The sequence below is a fragment of the Sapajus apella genome, unplaced genomic scaffold (genome assembly GCF_009761245.1).
Source record: "Sapajus apella isolate SASKATOON/1434 unplaced genomic scaffold, GSC_monkey_1.0 scaffold571, whole genome shotgun sequence".
Classification (NCBI taxonomy): Eukaryota; Metazoa; Chordata; class Mammalia; order Primates; family Cebidae; genus Sapajus; species Sapajus apella.
In genome coordinates this window covers 1-11,153 of record NW_022437497.1, presented here as the reverse complement: position 1 = coordinate 11,153, position 11,153 = coordinate 1, and the positions used below count along the sequence as shown (strand labels likewise).

The following is an 11,153-nucleotide window of genomic DNA, read 5'->3' as shown; positions in this document are numbered from 1 at the left end:
ATGGCTGCCGGGGTCATCTCGGCCCTGATTGTCCGCGTGGCTCAATTCTCCCCAGAACTGCTGCCCCCAGAAGGCCCCCAAACTTTCCTCCAGTTTCTCCAGGACAGCAAGGAGTCGAGGGGTGGGCTGGTCAGTATGCCAGGGCACTCCTGCTGCTAAGCTGTAGTGGTGCCAGCCTAAGGTCCAGCAGGGGCAGCAGGATGGACACAGGGCCCGGACACAATAGCCATGCCCGAGGGCCATGCAGAGTGAGGCAGGGGCAGAAGTGGGTGCCAGCTGGGCCTGGGCCACCCTCCCCAGGGCTCCCCACCTGCATGCCCCCTGCCTCGCGGTGTTGTGTCTAGGGCAGCCTCGTCTTCGCCACACCATGGCAGCAGGAGTGTCTGGTGGGTACAGATTTTGCCTGCTCTCGTCTGCCCGGTTCCCCGCCACTGCTGCTAGGGAATGGGGCTGGAGGAAGGCGGGAGTAGATAGGGTGTGACAGAGGCTGAGGCCAGTCCTGAAGAGGGACGGGCACAGCTGCCTGGGCTCTCTCCCAGGGGAGCGCTGCTTTCCAGAACTTGTCCTTCCATAGATGACCCGAGGTCTCTGCCTGGGTTGGGCCATCAGAGGCTCTGTTGTGTCAACTGTGATGTGATGTTCTCCAGATCCTTGTTGGGCCTGGCTCCAGGGTCTGGGCTCAGGGATGCAGGCTGCAGGGTTGGAGAGCAGGGCCACAAGAGGGCTTGGTGATCTAGGAGGCTTCGGAGGAAAGGACCCTGGTGCTGCATCTGGAGGGGAGGCTACAGCGGTAGGGCAAGAGGAGTGGGGTGGAGGCAGCAGCGTGTGCAGAGGCCGGGCACTGGGGCTGGGGTTGTTGAGCTGGAGTGCCCAGGAGGTGAGATTAGCGTGGGCGGGAGGACCTCTGCTGCTGGCTGCAGGGTGGCTGAGCCAAGCGGGGGGCTGGAGTTCTCCTACAGTGTTGGGGCTCTGTGCCGCTCCCTCCTACCCTCCCAGCCCAGCCAAGGCCTCTCCGATGGGTCTCACAGGCTGCCCCCCCTCTCCTTGCTCCCGTCCCATCTCTAGCCACAGGTGGGGCCTGTGCCTGGATGATTCTCCTGACAAGGACATCATCAACTTCCCCTCAGTGCTGCCCGGCGTCCTCTATGATGTGAGCCACCAGTGCCGCCTCCAGTACGGGGCCTACTCTGCCTTCTGTGACGACATGGATGTGAGTGGGCTGGGGTGGGTACCAGGGTGTGGGGACCTGGCGGGAAGGCTCAGGGGGCAGCCCTCACCAGCCCGTGGATGCCAGCCTGGCAGGAACCTCGCTTGGCCTGGGCTACGCCCCTGAATGACACTGTGACACGTCAGAGGCTTGTGGGAGAGGCCAAGGATGGGTGGCCACAGACCCGGCTCTGAATTCTGGGTCAATCACGGATCCACTGTGACGAGTCCCTTAGATAGGCTTGGGGGTGGTGTGGCTCTACCTCCTTCTGTCTCGGTAGTGGTGTCTCAACGGGGAGTGGGTACCCGTGGGCTTCTGGCCTGAGGCCGTGGACGGTGGCTGGTCTGGCTGGAGCACCTGGTCCATCTGCTCGTGGAGCTGTGGCATGGTCGTGCAGAGCGCTGAGCGGCAGTGCACGCACCCTGCGTGAGTGTGGGGCCAAGAGTGCCCTGGGCGATGGGACAGGACCCAAGCAGTCAGCCGATTGCAGGGGCTTGGCTCTGTCCCAGCCCCTGGCTCTTAGAAGTGTCCTCATAACGGTCAGTCCGAGTGTCCAGGCCACCTTGAGTCACTTTCAAGGAGGGTTCTGGGGCTGACAGGTCCCCACTGCTGACCCCTTTGCAGAGAGGGGGACATTGAGGCCCAGAGACTAGAGAGACTCATCAGAGGCCACACGGCAAAGCAGCCACCGGCTAGAGGGAGGACGGAGAGGGCAGTGGGGAAGAGTGTGGGCCCTGGACCTTAGATGGCTCAGGGTTTGAAACCCCTCTTCACTCCTTCTCTGGGCCTCTGTTTCTCCGTTTAAACAGGGGGATGTGAGGATATGGTGAGGCGCAGAGCCCAGCAGTACCGTAGACCGAGGCACTGCCCAGCTGATTCCCTCTGCACGAGGCCACCCAGGGAACGCATGGGGTTCACAGCCAGCCTTACCCAGGGCCCTGTGCTTGGCTAAGACTGGCCTGTGGCCCTCCCTGCCTCCAGACCTCCAGGTCTGAGCTGGGTTGGGTCCAGCTACCCTGGCCTAGACCTCTCAGCTGGCCGGGGCCCTGGGGGCTTTTTTTTACACCTAGGCTGGGGGAACTGCCACCAGGAGGGAGGCTGAGGACTCAAGGGCTTGTTAGGATGCTGGTGTCATGTGCTGGGGACTCGGAGCAGTCCCTCCAGTCAGTGCCAGTCATGCCTGCAGCTTGTTGCAGCTTCTCAACAGACCTTTGCAGAGTCAGCCCCAACCCCATTTTACAGAGGAGGAAACTGAGGCCCAGGGGTTGGCCAGAGACTTGCCCACAGTCATACAGCAGGTTGGGGACAGAGCTCAGGCTTCCTGCTGCCACTTCCCTGCAGGTCCTTATAAACAGGGAGGGTGTGTCTGGGCCAGAGTGGGGGTAGCCCACGGGAGGAGAGCATGTGCGCAGAGCTGGGTGGCAGGGATCTCAGGGTGCGAGTACAGGAGGAGGCCGCTCACTCCGGGCTGTGGCCACACAGTAGCACTCACCGGGCCCTCCCTGCATCTCCCCACAGGCCCAAATACTAGGGCAAGTACTGCGTGCGTGAGCGGAAGCATTTCCGCCTCTGCAACCTACAAGCCTGCCCCCTCCTTCTGCCACGTCCAATGCAGCCACTTTGATGCTATGCTCTCCAAGGGCCAACTGTACACATGGGTGCCTGTGGTCAATGACGGTGAGTGCTGCCTCCCACGGGGACACTCGGGCTCAGAGGGCTGGGGCTGTGTGCGCTCAAGGCTACCCTGTGTTGCAGAAGGAGGCTCAGTCTCCACCCCAAGCCTGGGCCGAGCCACTGTGCCCTGGGGCTGCTGCTCCTCCCAGCTCCCCAGCCTGCAGCCTTGCAGATAGCTACCAGCCCAGCTGGAGCCTCCAGCCTGCCATGGATGTGTGTCACGGAGGGGTCTTCCTGGTGACCTCCGTAACTTCTGCCCCAGCTGTCGCTGATGGGTCTTCTACTTAGCTCCCAGTGCACCCCTGTGAGTTGCACTGCCGGCCCTCAAATGAGTATTTTGCCGAGAAGCTCCAGGATGCCGTGGTTGATGGCACCCCCTGCTACCAGGGCAGGGTCAGCCGGGACCTCTGCATCAATGGCATCGGCAAGGTGTGCCTGGTCGGGAAAAGGCTCTCCCAGCACCGCCCACCCCCAGCCCCACTGGCAGGCCCCAGGTTCTCCACTGGGTCCCTCCTGGTCCTCTGGCCACCCTCCCCATGCTCTGCCATTGGGCTTCCCAGACCCCACCCTCTATACCACTAAGGCAAAGCCCATACCAGGCCTTCTGGCACTGGAGACCCCTGCCAGTCAGGGCTTGCTGCCGCTCGTCTCCTTGGATGCTGTGCCAGCACCGCCCCAGCTGGGACACCGGAGCCCAGGCAGGGGTTTGACCTCTTGCCAGCTGGCTGACCCCAGGCAGTTGTTTCCTCCCTGATAGAAGGGGTCAAATGAGGTGGCACAGGTGACATGAAGGGCTCTAGCTCTGAAGGCATCTCGTCTTTGCCCATCTCCCCAGCCACCTACCTGCCTCTGCTTCTAGCCCCCCTAAGCCTCTGGGGTGTCCGGGCCTGGGCTCGGAGGGGGACCAGCAGGGAGGGGCCCACCCCCAGCACCTCTGATGTTCAGATTCCCTGCACATGCTGGTCAGGAGCCCGTGGTGAGTCAGGTCCCTGCCTGCCCGCAGCCTTTGCAGAACTCCCTCCTCTTGTCACATGTGATACTCAAGACATACCTTTAAGGGAGGGGCGAGTCTCCCCGTCTCACATCTGAGGACGCTGAGGCTCAGGGAGATAGAGAAGTTCACCTGGGTCAGAGGCACAGCTGGGGTGGGGCAGGGCCAGAGAGAGGCCTCCCGACCCCCTCTCCAGCTGTCTCCTCCTGACCCTGGCCCCCGGGGCTGGGGCCACAGAGGGCTGACCACCAGCACCACGGGTCTCCCCTCCCTTGTGTGTTGCAGAATGTGGGCTGTGACTTCGAGATTGACTCCAGTGCCATGGAGGACCCCTGTGGCGTGTGCCACGGCAATGGCTCCACCTGCCACACTGTGAGTGAGACCTTCGAGGAGGCCGAGGGCCTGGGTATGGAGTGGGACCACTGTGGGGGAGGGGTGTGCTCTTTACCTGGTGGCCACTTCCCCATCTGCCCCGGGCCCCCCCATTGGCCTCATGGTCCTCACCCAGCCATAGATGGCTAAGCAGGGAAGCCTTGCTGGGGTGGAATTCTTGTAGGAGTCAGGGACCCCTAACCCAAGCGCAGAGACCTGTCCCTGTGGGGAGTCCTCTTGTCCCAGAGACCCCAGGCAGGTCCAGCTCAGCTTGTGTGCAGCCCCTGGGCCTCTAGGAGGATGGTGGTCTCCTCCTGAAGCTTCTGAGACCCTCAGTTCCACGCCCTCACCTTGGGTCTGCTTTGCACACATTGTTCGAGTGCTGACTGTGCTAGGTGATGGGGACATGGAGGTGAATCGTTCAGTCCCGCAGGGGACAGAACCTTCTGTGTGGCCAGTGCAGTGCAGGGAGGCCCAGAGGATTTGGGAGCACCAAGGAAGACTCTCCTGGCCTGGGGAAGTCGGAAGGTTTCCCATGGGAGGAAAACCCCATTGTCCTCAGATCCCAGCAGGATGCTCATTCATGTTACTATCCCTGCCTGCCTCACTTTCCTCATCTGTGAAATGGGGTCAACAATAGTTCCTACATCCTAGGGTTGTTACTCATTTTACAGGTGAGCAGTGCCTGGCGCGTGATGGGTGTTACAGAAGCGGGTGAATAAAAGCCATGTGGGCTGAGGAGGGTGACCCGGGAGAAAGGCCTGAGCACGCTGGCATTTTAGAAAGAGAATGCCAGCTGGCCCTGAGTGTTGGGTGGGCCTAGCCTTGTGATGAGACCAGTTTAGGTCCCCAAGAGAGGAGTGACAGGGCATGGACACAGGGTCAGGATTTGGGGCACCTCTGTGAGGTTTTGGTGACCTACAACATATCTGAGCAATTAGGGGAGCTCAGACTTTTAAGGTAACGGTGGAATCTTTGGCATCAGCAGGCGGGGTGCAAGTGGGGAGAGAGGTGAGGGCGGCAGGTGGGGATAGGCAACCCTGTCATCCTGAGCACAACCTATACACAACCCGTGGCCAGCAGGGTATGTGGACGTGAGGCTGATCCCAGCTGGCGCACGTGAGATCTCTATCCAGGAGGCTGCTAACTTCCTGGCACTGTAGAGCGAGGACCCAAAGAAGTACTTCCTCAACGGCGGCTGGACCATCCAGTGGGACGGGGACTACCAGGTGGCAGGGACCACCTTAACATACGCACGCGGGGGCAACTGGGAGAACCTTACGTCCCCGGGTCCCACCAACGAGCTTGTCTAGATTCAGGTGCGTGCTTCCTGAGGCCGAGGAGCAGCGAGCAGAGGCAGAAACCCCAGGCCCATGGCAGGGTCTCATACTGGAGGAGTGAGCCCTGGGGCAGTCACAGAGCCTGGCTGTCAGCCAGGCCCTGCTGCTGCAACCTCTGCCTCAGTTTCCCCATCTTTTAAAATGGCCCCGTGATGTAGCTGCAGTTCAGAGGTGGCTGGGGTCAGCTCCTCTAGGGCTGGGTGGATGGAGAGGACGCCTCATGCTCATGGGGCCCCCCTGCCTGCCCAGCTGCTGTTTCAGGAGAGCAACCCCGGGGTATGCTATGAGTACACCGTCCACAGGGAGGCAGATGGCCATGGCGAGGTCCCGCTGCCCGAGTTCTCCTGGCACTACAGACCCTGGACCAAGTGCACGGTCACCTGCGGCACAGGTGAGAAGAGGGGCAGGCACAGCCCTGCCAGCAGGGGCTTTGGCTCTGGACAGGGACACTGGCTTCAGCCTCCAGCTCACTGCTGGGCCACCACAGGTCTGGAGGTTTGCTTCTCTGAGCCTCAGTTCCCCATCTGTGCAATGAGGCTGGCAATTGCCCCATGTCCCATGCCCACTGGGAGGTAAATAGATGAGGAGGTGGGGGCAGCTTGCGGCGAGTGCTCAGCGTGCCCCAGCTCTTGCCGTTCTCCATCCAGGGGGCACAGCTCCCTCTCGATTTTGTCCTGGCTCAGCTCCGGCAGGTCTCGTGCCTGCATTTCTGCTGTGTCCTGGAGACGACCCCTCACCCCCACAGAGCCTTAGCCGTGGGCCTGTAGGGGCACTGCTCCCCTTCTCCAGCCCCTCTAGTGGTCCAGAGCCTGGGGCTCCCTGGTGGCCGCCCCATGAGGGGCTTCCCAGACAGAAGGAGGGGGAACAGTGGAAGGTGGCAGGGAAGGGGGCAGTGAGGAGAGGGAGGCTAGGGCACAGCCAGGTTTCCCACTCCACTCTGAGGCCAGCCCTGTGGCCCCTCACCATGCCGACTTATTTCTTTAAACTATGTAAAAAGTATGATGGTTTCATTAACTCCAACTCTTCCTCCCCATATTTCCCTTCATGCCCCCCATGCCCCTTGGTCTCCCTGCCTCTCAGAATCCCCCCACCTCAGGTCTCCCGCCCTGCCCCTTGGTCTTCCCCCCATGCCCCTCAGTTTCCCCCGACCCCTCAGTCTTCTCCCTCGTCCCTTGGTCTTCCCTACATGCTCCTCAATCCCCCCCTCTGTCTCCCCCCCACCCCTGGGTCTCCCCTTCTGCCCCTCGGTCTCCCCCCACCCCGTCTCCCCCCACCCCTCAATCTCCCCCCTCCCCATCTCCCCACATTCCTCGGTCTCCCCGCGGTCGTGCCTCTCAGTCCTCCCGCCCCTCAGTCTCCCCCACCCGGGTCTCCCCAGCCCCTTGGTCTCCCTGCTCACCCCTCAGTCTCCCCCCTGCCTCCGTCTCTCACTCTCTTAGTCCTCCCCTTTCCCCTCAGTCCATCGTTGACACCCAGTGTCCTCAGAGTCTCAGAATCGGGAATCTGAGATAGAGACACTTGAGCATTTCTTAAAATGCTATTTAAAAATTATTATTACTATTTGGAGGAAAGAAGTGAGGGAAGGAGAAGGAGTGGGGAAGAGGGAAAGGAGAAGTGAGGGAGGGGGCGGGCGCGCAGGGGAAGAGAGGGAGCCTTAAAATGCTGTTATGATGACAACATGAGAACAGGAGAACTGGGTAGACGCCTTCCAAAGCCAGGAAGCCCGTTTTATCTAATACAGCTATCTTTATTTTATTTATTTTGAGATGAGTCTTGCTCTGTCACCCAGGCTGGAGTACAGTTGTGTGATCTTGGCTCACAGCAGCCTCCGCCTCCCAGGTCCCACTGATTCTCCTGCCTCAGCCTCCTGAGTAGTTGGGATTTACAGGCATTTGCCACCATGCCTGGCTAATTTTTTATTATTGGTAGAGGCGGTGTTTCACCATGTTGGCGAGGCTGGTCTTGAACTACTGACTTCAGGTGATTCACCTGACTCAGCCTCCCAAAGCGCTGGGATTGATTACAGGCATGAGCCACCACACCTGCCATAATTCAGGTGTCTTTAAATAGACAAATGTGAGAAACCAACAGATACATGTACAGCACGAGACATTTGGGGGATTGTCTTTCAGCAAATCGGCTGCCTCGAAGGTAGACCATATAGGAGTGTACGCAGAGGCAAGTGCCCCGCAGTGGCCAGGACAGACAGGCAGGAAGTCCCAGGTGCACAGTCCAAGCTGGCGGGACCTGGAGCTGACTGTCCCTCAGCTGCAGCGTCCTTGCCACGGCAGCCCCTCCCCTCCTGCTTGTCACAGGTGTCATCCTCCCTTGCAGGCCTCTTGCCATGTTCCGGGCAGGAAGAAGGAGGGAAAAGGGCTGACTCCCAGCGAGGGACTCGTGCCTGTTTCTCCCCAGCCAGGACTGTGTCCCAGAAACCATAGTTTCAAGGGAGTGGCTTCCGGGTGTTTTCAGCAGTTCCCATTGCTGTAGCTGGGACCTTGAGCAATATCAGAATCCGTTGGTGAGGAAAGGGGGACGGTCGTGAGACTGACAGCTCAGGGGAGGGACAGCTTACTCTTGAGACCCTGGGGGAGCAGAGAAAGCAGAGCCACCAGCAGAGGGGGTCCTGAGGCTGGACCTCAGCAGGCAGTATGGAAGTGAGTTTAAGTGAGGAGTGTGGCTGTGGAAAAGCCCAGGGTGGGCAGTGGCAGAAGGTATGAAGGACAGGAGCAATGCCAAGGCTGGTGTGGGAGCAGGGAGCGGGGCTTGCCCCTTGATGCATTTCTTCTCCAGATGTTCTCTGAGCCATTGGGAAGGGCGTGGACAGTGGGGCAGCCTTGACATCATGGCTGGGTTTGCATGCTAGCAGCAGCTGGTACAGATCAAGCTCTTAGGATGTGCTGGGCACGGGCTGAGCCCGCACACACAAGGCCACAAGCAGTCCTCCCTCCGGGGCTTGGAGGCAGGCAGGATTGTCACCCCCACTTCACAGAGGAGGCCGCCAAGGTTCAGAGAGGCCAAATGAGCCACCCAGGCATCTCAGCTAGGAAGCAGAGGGTCTGGGGACCCAACCCACTAAACCTCCACACTGTGCCACCTCTCCAGGGACAGTCAGAGGGAGGCTACGTAGGAGAGGGCGGGTGAGAGCAGGACAGCAAGGAGGAGGCAGCCGTGGAGGCCTGCCTTCATCCTGACAGGGTGGTGAGGTGCTGCTCTGGGAGGGTTCTGGCAGAAATGGTGTCTTTGGGTCTTAGGTGGTGGGCACCTGGGTGTCAGGCCCAGGCTGAGCCCCACGGCCCCTAGGTGTGCAGAGGCAGAGTGTGTACTGCTCGGAGCGGCAGGCAGGGCCTGTGGACGAGGGGCACTGTGACCCCCTGGGCCAGCCTGATGACCGCCAGAGGAAATGCAGTGAGCAGCCCTGCCCTGCCAGGTGAGCTGCCCCGACGCCCCTACCAACTCCCTACCCCCAGGCGGCCTGGGTCTGCCACAGGCCCCTACTTCTGGGCCCCAGAGGCCCCAGGGAGGAGCACAGGCAGCCAGGTGTTCACGCGTCTTCCCAAGGCTGAAGCCCCAGCTCCTGGTCACCCCTTATTCCAGCCTGGGCCAGCCTGGACACCTGTGGTCCTCCTCCTTAGGTCCCTGGCTATAGAAATAGGCCTCAGGTCACGCTCACTTCCCCTGAGGGGAGGGTGGCAGGAGTGGAGGAGCTGGGCCATGTCACCAGACTTAGGGGGCAGGGCACCTACCTGGGCTTGGAGCTCTGGAGAAGCAGCCACTGGCCTTGGTCCCAACTCTGAGGGCCTGGGAGCCTGGCCTGGCCCTCCCTGCTGGTGAGCCTACTGATGCCACCCATGTGCCCTTGCCAGGTGGTGGGCAGGTGAGGGACAGCTGTGCTCCAGCTCCTGCCTGGGGGCCTCTCACACTGGGCCATGCTCTGCATCTGCAGTGTGGAGCTGGATGAGCAGAGCGCCCTGGAGCCGCCCGCCTGTGAACACCTTCCCCCGCCCCAGACTGAAACCCCTTGCAACCGCCACGTGCCCTGTCTGGCCACCTGGGCTGTGGGGAACTGGTCTCAGGTGAATGCGGGATGGGAGGGGCCACCTCCAGCGCCACCCTTGGTCTCAGGCTACAGGGAGGCAGACAGCCTTCCTCCAGCCCTTACTGCCTGGTACTGTGGGTGGGAGGGAGTCTGGGGCATTCCAGGGTCCAGCCTGACTCCAAAGCCTCAGGGATCAAGAAGCCCCTGCAAAGCCGTGGCCACAGCCATGACCTTGAACTGGGTAGGGCCAGAGAGGGCTGGCTGGGGTCCCTGCCACTCTGACACTGGACAGTGGACAGTGCCTTGCCCCCACCTTGCCTCAGCGTCCCCTGGCAGCCTGCCTCCCAGCCTGAGTCCCTCACCCTGGCTTCCCCCACAGTGCTCAGTGACATGTGGGGAGGGCACTCAGCACCGAAGTGTCCTCTGCACCAATGACACTGGTGTCCCCTGTGACGAGGCCCAGCAGCCAGCCCGCCAAGTCACCTGCTCTCTGCCACCCGGTCCTTGGCCCCTGGACACACTGGTCCCTGAAGGCTCAGGCAGCGGCTCCTCCAGCCATGAGCTCTTCAACGAGGCTGACTTCATCCTGCGCCGCCTGGCCCCACACCCTTCACCCACCTCAGCACCCAGGCCAGCAGCATGGGCAACGCCATCGATGAGGAGGCCCTGGAGCTAGACCCGCCGGCCTGCAGCCGGGGACTCCCAACTCCCCAACCCCAGGACCAGGCTCCTGGGACCTGCGGACTGTGGCAGTGTGGGGCACCTTCCTCCCCATGACCCTGACTGGCCTTGGGCACACACCTGAGCCTGAGCCTGCCCCGAGCCCGGGACCCGAGGGCCCGCCTGAGTCCCTCAGCCCTGAGGTGCCCCTGAGTTCTGGGCTGCTGTCCACGCCAGCTTGGGACAGCCCTGCAAACTGCCGCAGAGCCTCTGAGACCCAGCCCCCAGCCCCCAACCTGGCTGAGGCAGGGTGCCCTGTGGACCCGCTGGCTGCCAGGAACGCCAGCTGGCAAGCTGGAAACTGGAACAAGGCAAGTGGTGCGGGCCGGGCTGGCAGGGGAGTTTGCCCGGGACCTTGGTGATTGTTGCCTCATCTGAAAGTGAGCAGAGTGGGACACAGGCGCCATCTGTCTCGCCTCCCTCAGGGCAGGGGTTCCCAGGATTAGGCGGATGAGGGGACCACAGGGCCCGTTCCTGGGCAGCACAGGGGGCCTCAGGGAAGCCAGGGCAGGCACACTCTGGCAGCACACCCCAGGACAGAGTTTACTCTAGACAGCTGTGCAGTGGGGAGGGTCCCCTCAATGGCCCGCAGGCCCAGTCCTGCCCAGAAAGCAGCAAGCTTCCCTGGAGGTTCAGCCTGGCTCCTCCACACTGGGCTCAGCCCACTGCCACCTGGCTCTGCCCTCAATGGCTCCACCCTCCTTTGCCAGTGACCTGCAGGGGTCTGAGCTGCATGAAAGAAGCTGGCCATTCCCCCCTCCCTGGGTCCCCAGATGGTCACTGCAGGAGAAGCAAGCTTCTGTTCAGATC

The 11,153-nt window shown here is 61.5% G+C and overlaps 1 pseudogene; it reads left to right on the top strand.

Moving 5' to 3' along the window:
- Positions 1-10,654, top strand: LOC116546081 (annotated as a pseudogene).
- Positions 10,655-11,153: the final 499 nt, after the last annotated feature.